Raw genomic sequence first — 8,554 nt, forward strand, 5'->3', positions numbered from 1 at the left:
ATATGCTTAGCATTACTTTAGATGCACTCTATCTGCAAGGAAGCGATTGGGGGCAGCAACCACCTTTCTTAGATGTGGGCTAGACACAGGATGTCTCGACCTTGTTCATTTATGAGGGGTGCCCAGCTGGCTGACAGCCTTGGGATAGGAATTTAAACTGGAGCCCTCCAGCTCCGGCAGCACAAACCTTGGTGCTGTTATCTAGAGACAGCAGGCTCCCGAGCCAAAAGTAACTGAGCCACCTTCTCCCTGAGCAAGACCTGGAACAGAGATGCAATACTCACTGCCTACTGCATGTTGTCCCAATACCCAATTAAATGTCTCTTTATTTTAACCACAAAATACAGACAGCATGGCTTAGCTGTAAAGAAATGCCAGCGTAGATTAGGAAAAGCATCAGAGTAACAGCGTTGATCTGTAAAGACAGGGGCAGAGGGACAGAAAAGGAAGATCTGGGAGGCTCACAGGACCCCAGCTGAGAGGAGCCCAGAAGCCAGGACTCACCTGCTCCGCACAGAGAAGCGACAGTGATCCCTCCACTGCCTGCAGAGCCGGCACTTCCTAAAGCCAGCCTTCACGGAAAGCTGCTTAAGTAGTTAGCAGGCAGAGGTGGAACTGAGCTGCAGGTACACACGCGGGTTTGGTTTCAGGGCCCTCCCTGCCTCCCAATAACACAGCACGCTGGAGCGTTACACACCTGCGCCTGGGTCCCTCATGCAAGGCGCTGAGCAAACACAGGCTGCTACACGGGCCCAGCAAAGGACACGGTTCACTCTTGCCAAGTGCTTTGCCACTCCTGTCCCAAAATAGCTCAGAAGGAAACTCCAAGACCTGGATTTACATCTGAACTTCGCCCAAAGCCCTGCCTTAGTGTCAACAGTTGTCACCTTCCCTTGCTGGCCTGCTGGCACGTCACAAATAGCTCTTCCATGCTATGGGCATCAGCAGAGCACCGAGCAGGGCAGGAACTTGCCAAACAGGACTCCTACCCCTCAGGAGAAGTACCATGCTGCCCAGGGCTGCTCTTCACCACCGAGGGGTCTGCAGCTGAACCGGCAAGCAGAGACAGCTTTAGTACATGGGATTAGATAAAGAGATGTTCCCATCAGTTTTGCAGGTGTCAGTTTGGCTCTAAATAACAGTCCCAGCAGCAAGACCAAACACTTCATTTAAGCTGCTAATCTCTTCCAGGATGATTTATCTGGTAGACTACGCAGGAGGACTGGTTTGAGTCTGGTGCTCTGTAACTTTGTCCTGACATGGAAGCATTCAGGCAAAGTATCTCCTAACTGGGAGATCCTGGTCTAACAACTATATTTACAGGACCATCATATCCAATGGGAGCAGGCCACAGCCTGCCCAGCCCAGTGGGATCTGGCATCTCATGAAGTGAAGACCTTTCACTGTCAGACAGAGGGACAGCTGGTTAGAAGAGCCGAATGACAGATAAGTCACTTGCCCTCCTGCCTCAGTTTCCCCCCAAAATAGGGGCAGTATTTGTCCTTCTCTAAGGAGCACAATAACAAGGCGCCTGGCAAGGACAGCCAGCCCCCTCAGCGACAGGACGCACCAGCCCTTCGGTGTAAGGCTTCCTGTACACAGAAGCAGGAGGGAGCCACATGTGGGGCTTTTGCACAGCTGTTCACAGAGCTCTCAAGCCACCGGGCCATCATCTGCTGCTGAGCATTCAGGCTCTCCCTCTGCTCCTCCTCTCCCTCCCCAGGAGGGTCAAAGCATCTTTAACCCAGGGTTTTTGCTTTAGTTTTGCAGCTTGCCAGCCAAACTGGAAATGGCTTTTCCTTTCTCTGCAGAGAAACAACAAATCAATGCAGAGAGGCTGGTTCACCTGGCAAGCAGGTAGGAGGGCGGGTCCTGGGGGACTGGAGAGCGAGAGGAGAGCAGCACTGTCCAGGCAGAGGGAACCCAAGGCTCTGCCGGGACCTGAACTGGGGCAGAGGCCATTTTTCAGCAACAGCAACCAAAGCAGAAAGCACTGCACCCCTCACAGTCCTGCAGTGTCCTGTACCTTCTCTCCTCTCTCACCTATGCTCTCTGAAGGGCAGGGAAGAAGCCAGGCAGTCTGCATCTGCTAAATGCAATGGACCTGGCAACACTGCAGGGATTAAAGTAGCAAGGAGGAGGGATAAAGTCAGGGAAAATGGCTTCTAGGAGCCCATTTATTTTAAGGCAGTGGGCTAGCAGATTTGGATTCACGCATTTCCCCTAGTCAGAGTTTGTTCCCAGCTTACATGCTATAAAGTTTTGACAAACGTCTTCCTGTGTAGATGTGGTACAGACGCAGCATGGCCCCTCTCTAGGAAGCCCACAATCTCACAGACACAAGCACCAGCAGGTGCACAGATACACACGCGGAAACAGGACTGAGTTTACTGGTGATGTCAGCTGTACAGGCTCATTGACACAAAACTGCACGATAGCTGGTACGAGTCAACCTTCCACTTCCTTTCTCTCAGCTCACGCAGTCATTGCCCTGTGTATCCTTGCTAACAGGCTTTAACCACACCTTTTGTCTTGAGATGAAACAAAGCCAGAGACACCTGGAGAAAGTGGATTATGCACGGAGCATTAATGGATATGCACAAGCAAAGACAGAAAGAAGTCTCTCTCCCTCCTGATCTCCTCAAATATTTGCAACACAAGATCTTCAAAGTAATTGCATCTGAACACTGCTTAGACAGAATGAAGATTAAGGGATAGAGAGAAAAGCTCATGTTTTCCTTGTAAGAATCTGTATCATCCTGCCTCTCTAACCTTTCCAGTCACTTACACGGGTGCAGAAGGGACAAGAGACATCATTAAATGGAACAGCAGCTTCTCTGATTTACGACTGTCATTCACCTACCCTGCAGTAGAACAAACAGCTGCACTAATGGTTGTCCAACGGAGAATTAGATTCAACAACTATTTGTGACCTGTCAAGGCTCTGTAATAACCTGTCTGAGCCCTTTCTTATACGGGAGCAAATTACCCCACATCAGCCTCGGCTAAGTCTATTTGGAGAACCATCCGAGGCAGTGGTATTGGCCAGTGCTGGAGACAGGAGGTGGCGCTAGGCAGGTAGCTCGGCTGCGTGCTGCTCCAGTCCGGCGGTTCCCAGGTAGGAAAAGGTGCAGGCCTGTGCTCACTGCGGCATGGCAGATTTGATGCAGAGGGTTATTCCCAACGGACAGCAGAGAGCGGGGAGGGCGAAGGGTATTGTTAGCCGTCGGGTTTCCATTCATAACCCCAACGTTACATTTCCAACCTTCCAAGGGGCTCTTTACGAATGTTATTAATTCCCCGCTCCCTGGAAGCCCTTTGGAAGAAAGGGTGGGAGAGAGCACAAGAGCGAGCGCTTAGGGAAGGGCTGTTCATACAGTGCCAGATCCTTTCACAGCTATCAGTGTCCATTCACTGCAGCTGAATGTGAAATACACCATGGAGAATAGCTCTGGCAGGCTTGCGCGGGATGCAATGGAAAACTCACCTGACCTCTCCTGACCCCCTCCCCTTCCCCCTCGCCTCCCAAATCTCCTTGACCCCATTCACAGTGTGGGGAGAGGGGAGCGGTCATTAAGCAGTGATGGGAGAATTGCAATTTATTTAGTCTCTCTGAATTAACTCTGCATTTCCTTTGAGCTCAGGGGCACCATTATATTGGCCTCAGCAGCTCGGCTTAGGGAAAGAGCAGCAGTGGCTGGAAATCCCGTCAGACCAGAACAAGGAAGACCCGAGTGCCACAGTCCATCTGAAATTCCCTCCTTTTCCCCACAGGGAGGAGTCCAGCAGCCCAGGCACAAGATATATTTATCCAGGGTGAACGCTAGATGCTATGGCTGTGTTCAGAGTTACGGGAAGGGCCCGGTGCCCAAGGCAGACCTCAAGACCTTCCACACAGTTGGTTCTTAAGGGAGACATTCACACTTGTCAGAAATGGAAGTTGGTTCTCTCCTGCCTTGCTGTAACTGCTTCCTTGCAGCACCTACAATGCGATTATCTTGCTTTTAGGGCTGTCTAAAAACCATAGCTTAGTTCAGGCCCTTCTGTGCTTGCTGCTGTCCTGATAACCAGACTGATCCCTGGCCCAACAACAACACACACATGTAGTAAGACTGAAGGCAATTCACTACAATCTCTATCTTATGAATTGGAAGTAGGAAATAAAAGAGAGTGGAAGAGTCTAAATTTTAAGCACCTGTAGCTAGCACCAGATTTTCAGAGGGTTGCATCTCCCACCTGCATTCATTCTGCAGGCCACTAAACCAGACTGTACCTGTTCAGACACCGCACAAAGCTGCCGTCTCCCACAGCCACCAAGCCAGTCACCTTCCCTGCGGCCGGCTGGAGCTGGCCAAGAAGGAATTCAAGATGCAATCTCGGGCCCTGCCAGCTTCCTGCTGCCTCGACCACAGAGCCGCGAGCCATTTCAGGGCTATCAGGCTATGTCTGCACCTGGCAGGGAGCAGACATGGGGCACAAGCCACCTAGTAACCTTCCCTCTACCGCTGGCCTTCCTAACCTGGGAGGCCACCTAGTCCCAGTGGTTAGCAAGGTTGGACTGCTCCAGAGCCAGCCCAAGGGACTCATTCACGTGTGCAGAAGCTTTGGGAGGCATTTTTTTCCCCACTACCAGCATTTTGTTCAGGCAAAGGTGGATCTGTGAGGGCAAGCGGCTGTTTAGGTTGAGGGTATTTTGAATACTTGATTCCATTTGCCTTCAGATGGCATTTTACAGTTAGCAGCAAGGGCACGTAAAGCAGGTCACTATTTGTCCCCCTCTGACCAGCCAGATAAAGCAAAGGCACAGTCAGAAAAGAGATCCGCTAAAGCCATGAGCCAAGTTAGTGGGAGGGAAGAGCCCTGTCATCCATCAAGACATTTGCAATCAGTCTGCAAGGCCAGAGCCACCCTAGCCCAACAGACACTCTTTACTAGGGAGAGACTACGGACAACAAATGAATGTCCCTGCAAGACAGATGAGAAGGTCAAGACATTTGTTAAGAAGGGGCACTAGGCAAGGATGTTTTCCCAGCCCGCCAGGCTAACAGCATTGTCCACACTCAGCCTGTCGTATGGAGAGGAGTACTTTCCAGAGAGGAGAAAGATCCGTCCCCCTTGCCCTTCACCCTGCATTTCTCCGGTATTTCATGCTCTTTTCTGAGGCCGGGCCAACAATTCTATGGGCTCTTTATCCTCACCCTTGCCCCGCAACGTGAACATCAAACAGACAGCGCGGCAGCCAACGGGCTCCACTGACCTCCTGTCCCACAACCTGCTTCTTCCTCGGGCAGACAAAGGAAGGTCTCCTGGCAGGAGGTTTTCTCCCAGGCTTTGGCTGCCTGCGCTCCCGCGCCTGCCTGTTTGACCAGAGGAAAAGATACAGCAGCAAACAGCAGTGGCCAGTTGGAGCCTGTCCTCCCTCCCCTCCCTGCGACGAACAGGAACCGCCTGCCTGCCTAACGAGGTCACTGACTCAGCAGAGGCCACGCTGACACTTTATGGAGCTTACCGCGCTCCGAAAGGGGACGGGCATCGGCCAAGCGCACGCCACAACGCCAGCGGGTATCGTTAACTCTCCTGCGCTTGGCAGACGCCGTCGTCATCGGAGCCGAGCGGCAGCAATGGGTTTCAGGCTGCGGGGAGAGCCCGATGCTGCCCACGCTGGGAGAAGCGGGACCAAGACGAGCCCGGGGGGGCGGAGGGGGGGGGGCAGGAGCCGAGGCCACGGCTGCAACCTCGCCTTGTCGGCCGGCAGCCCAGCCCCATCTCCATCAGGGACACCTCAAAAGACGATTGCGCTGCAGGGCCGAGATCAGTCATGATGCAGTGAAGAACTGACCGCCCCCGATAAATATACCATGGCTGAGCTCAGCTGCAGAAGGATCTTAAGGCAGCTCTGGAGGAACCGCAACGGGGCTACTTGCCCTGCCATACAGCAGGATAGTCCTTGCACCATTCTGCCTGCTCAGGACCAGCATCTAATCACCAAATCGCATTAAGTACCCAGAAGTCTCAGACACTCTTAAACACACATGCTGCAGTCAAAGAAGTGTTTTCAGCCTCCACTCTCAGAGCCTCACTCGTGGTCACCCTTTCCTCAGCTGGCTTCAGGTCTGCTATAAACCACTCAGGACCGCCAGCCAAGGCTGGCTGGCTCTATGCGAGAGCTAGAGCTTTGCTTTAACACTGCAAGACCCTAACTCTTGCTTTTATTCATGGGAGAAGCCCTGTTTTGGAGTCAGAGGGGAAAGATCTAGTTGTGCTTTTCACTTGAGTTCTTTCTTTCTTTCTTTTAAATACCGTGCCTATCACCTTAGCATTTGGTCTAATTCAGCATCTTTTCCACCCCCTCTTCTTTTTTATTATTTTTAGCAGAAGAATAAAAATGTAAATTGAATAGGAAAGGGAAAAAAAATAAGCCCCCTCCAGGTGCCCCCCTTCTCCACAGCGTGGTAACGGGCACAGATTATATCCGGCACCACATGACCAGGGCCCGTATTTATATGTCAGTGTGTAAAACCTACCCCGCTGAGCTGCCTTTTCTCTGCCTGAGGCTGGGGGCTTCTGCTACGCGTCTAGTCAAACAGGCCCACAAAGGGGATTAAGGAGAGCCCCTCAGCCCCGCAGAGTAATCCATCAAATTATCCCTTGTTGGCGTTGCTGTCCTCTTCAAAAAAAAAAAAAAAAACCACACATAAAAACTCCAAAGGCTTTTAAAGGCACTGAAATTACACTTGAGCCTGAAACACTCCACCCAGCTGCTCTAACCTCCAGCACAATGGGCTGGTTGTAAAGGGAATACCAGGGAGCGGGGAGCGAGCAAAAAGAGACGGACACTGTTAAAAAGGGCAGCAGCCTCCCCATGTGCGAAAATCCAACAGGTGGCTCAGCCCCCTCCTCGCCTCCCGGCATCCCGGACCAGCCCCGGCCGCGCTCGGCGGCATCCCAAACTGCCGGCTGCAATGCGCGCAGCCCTGCCCACGCGTGCTCCTGCGCGGCGGGGCCCCGGCGCTCTCGGGGAGCACGTGGACGTGTTAGTCCTACGCTGGACGCACCGCGGGCACGGCCTCACCAGGCTCACGAGACGTGCGGAGGCAGAGCCTGCACTCGGTCACGGAAGGGAGTCCAAGCCTCTCCTGCAGGCGGTCAGGGCTGGAGCCGCACGGTGTCCCTCGCCAAGCGGCTGTAACGCCGTCACCCCACACGCTCCCGCACCCCGGCAGCCCTCTGCCCACGCAGGCAGAGCAAAGCCACAGAAAGACATCACACTCGACAAAGCTCTCTGAAGTCTCTGGGTACGTACTTGGACATTTAATCAATATTCTCCCCTACTGCAGCTACCTAAATAAATCAATTACACAACAGTTTTTCTGCTAGTCATCACTGCCCTATTTTGAGGTACAAAGTCCTCTGTCCCTCAGCCCTGCCGAAGCAAGCATATGGGATTTCACAGGTTTCCATTACTACAAGCCTTTTAATAGAGAAACGGTTATCAGGAGCAAAGCAGGGAAAGCAGACAATAAAGCACTTACCCAGCAACCAGGAATTGGCAAAGAGAAGAGCAAACCAGTTCTGATGGAAAGTTACCACCCGCAGAGAACACACGGCTGTCCCGCTGCACAGGTCACCTGAGCGCCCAAAACAACGACACAGCCTGAGATTTAATCGCTAGCGCTGAGGAGAAGGAGAAAAGTTTCCCAGCACTTACAGAGTAGACATGGGAAAGTAGAAACACTAGCTGTTTTATTGTGTCCACTTTGCAATGCCTGTTCACAGGGTTGATAAAACAGGAATCAAAATTAGAACTTCTCGTTTCCAGCTAAAATGCAAATGCTGCGTAACAGGATGCTTGACTCAGCAGCAAGCCAACACGGTACTTTGAATCTTCCAGGCTCCAGCACACTGTGGCTCCTAGGGAGTGCTGGGACTTCTATCACATGAGAGCTTAGCGATTTCTAACTTTATTTGGAAAGCTGTGACAGTCATGGCACCAGCCGGGTCTTTAGGAGGTGGTGGAGAGGGCAGTTCTTACATGCTAGCAAAAATTAGTTGCCAGAGCAAAGGCCACGACTGCCATCGACACGCGAGACCACAAATTGAGTCTACTGTCAATGGATCCCCGGCCAGAAACGACCTGCCGAGCCCTGGCAGGGAGCTGCCTGGGTGTTCGTTAGCCCAAGCAGCACCCCAACAGGCTGATTACAAAGCAGCAGTGAGGAGGCCAGCTCACACTGTGACAATTTAACCACAGCAGAAGCTGCTACCACCTAACAGTGCGATCGAACCTTCCCTCATTTTGCCAGAAGTAACGTTTGCTGCCATCCACGGTGCTGAGGCCAGCGCCTGGGAAAGAGGAAGGAGAATAACCAGCTAAAACTCCATGCATGGCAATCCTTAGGGAGCATCAGGCAACAGGCATGCAGTTATACAGTCCCTTTTGCTTCAAGTTTTGGGAGCATGACCTCATGCTCTTCCTCAAAGGATATACTTTGAATCCTAGACACACACAGAACTAATGGGCTCTTTTGTAATCACATGGTAGTTAGTCCATTTT

This window comes from Apteryx mantelli, chromosome 25 (assembly GCF_036417845.1).
Source record: "Apteryx mantelli isolate bAptMan1 chromosome 25, bAptMan1.hap1, whole genome shotgun sequence".
Classification (NCBI taxonomy): Eukaryota; Metazoa; Chordata; class Aves; order Apterygiformes; family Apterygidae; genus Apteryx; species Apteryx mantelli.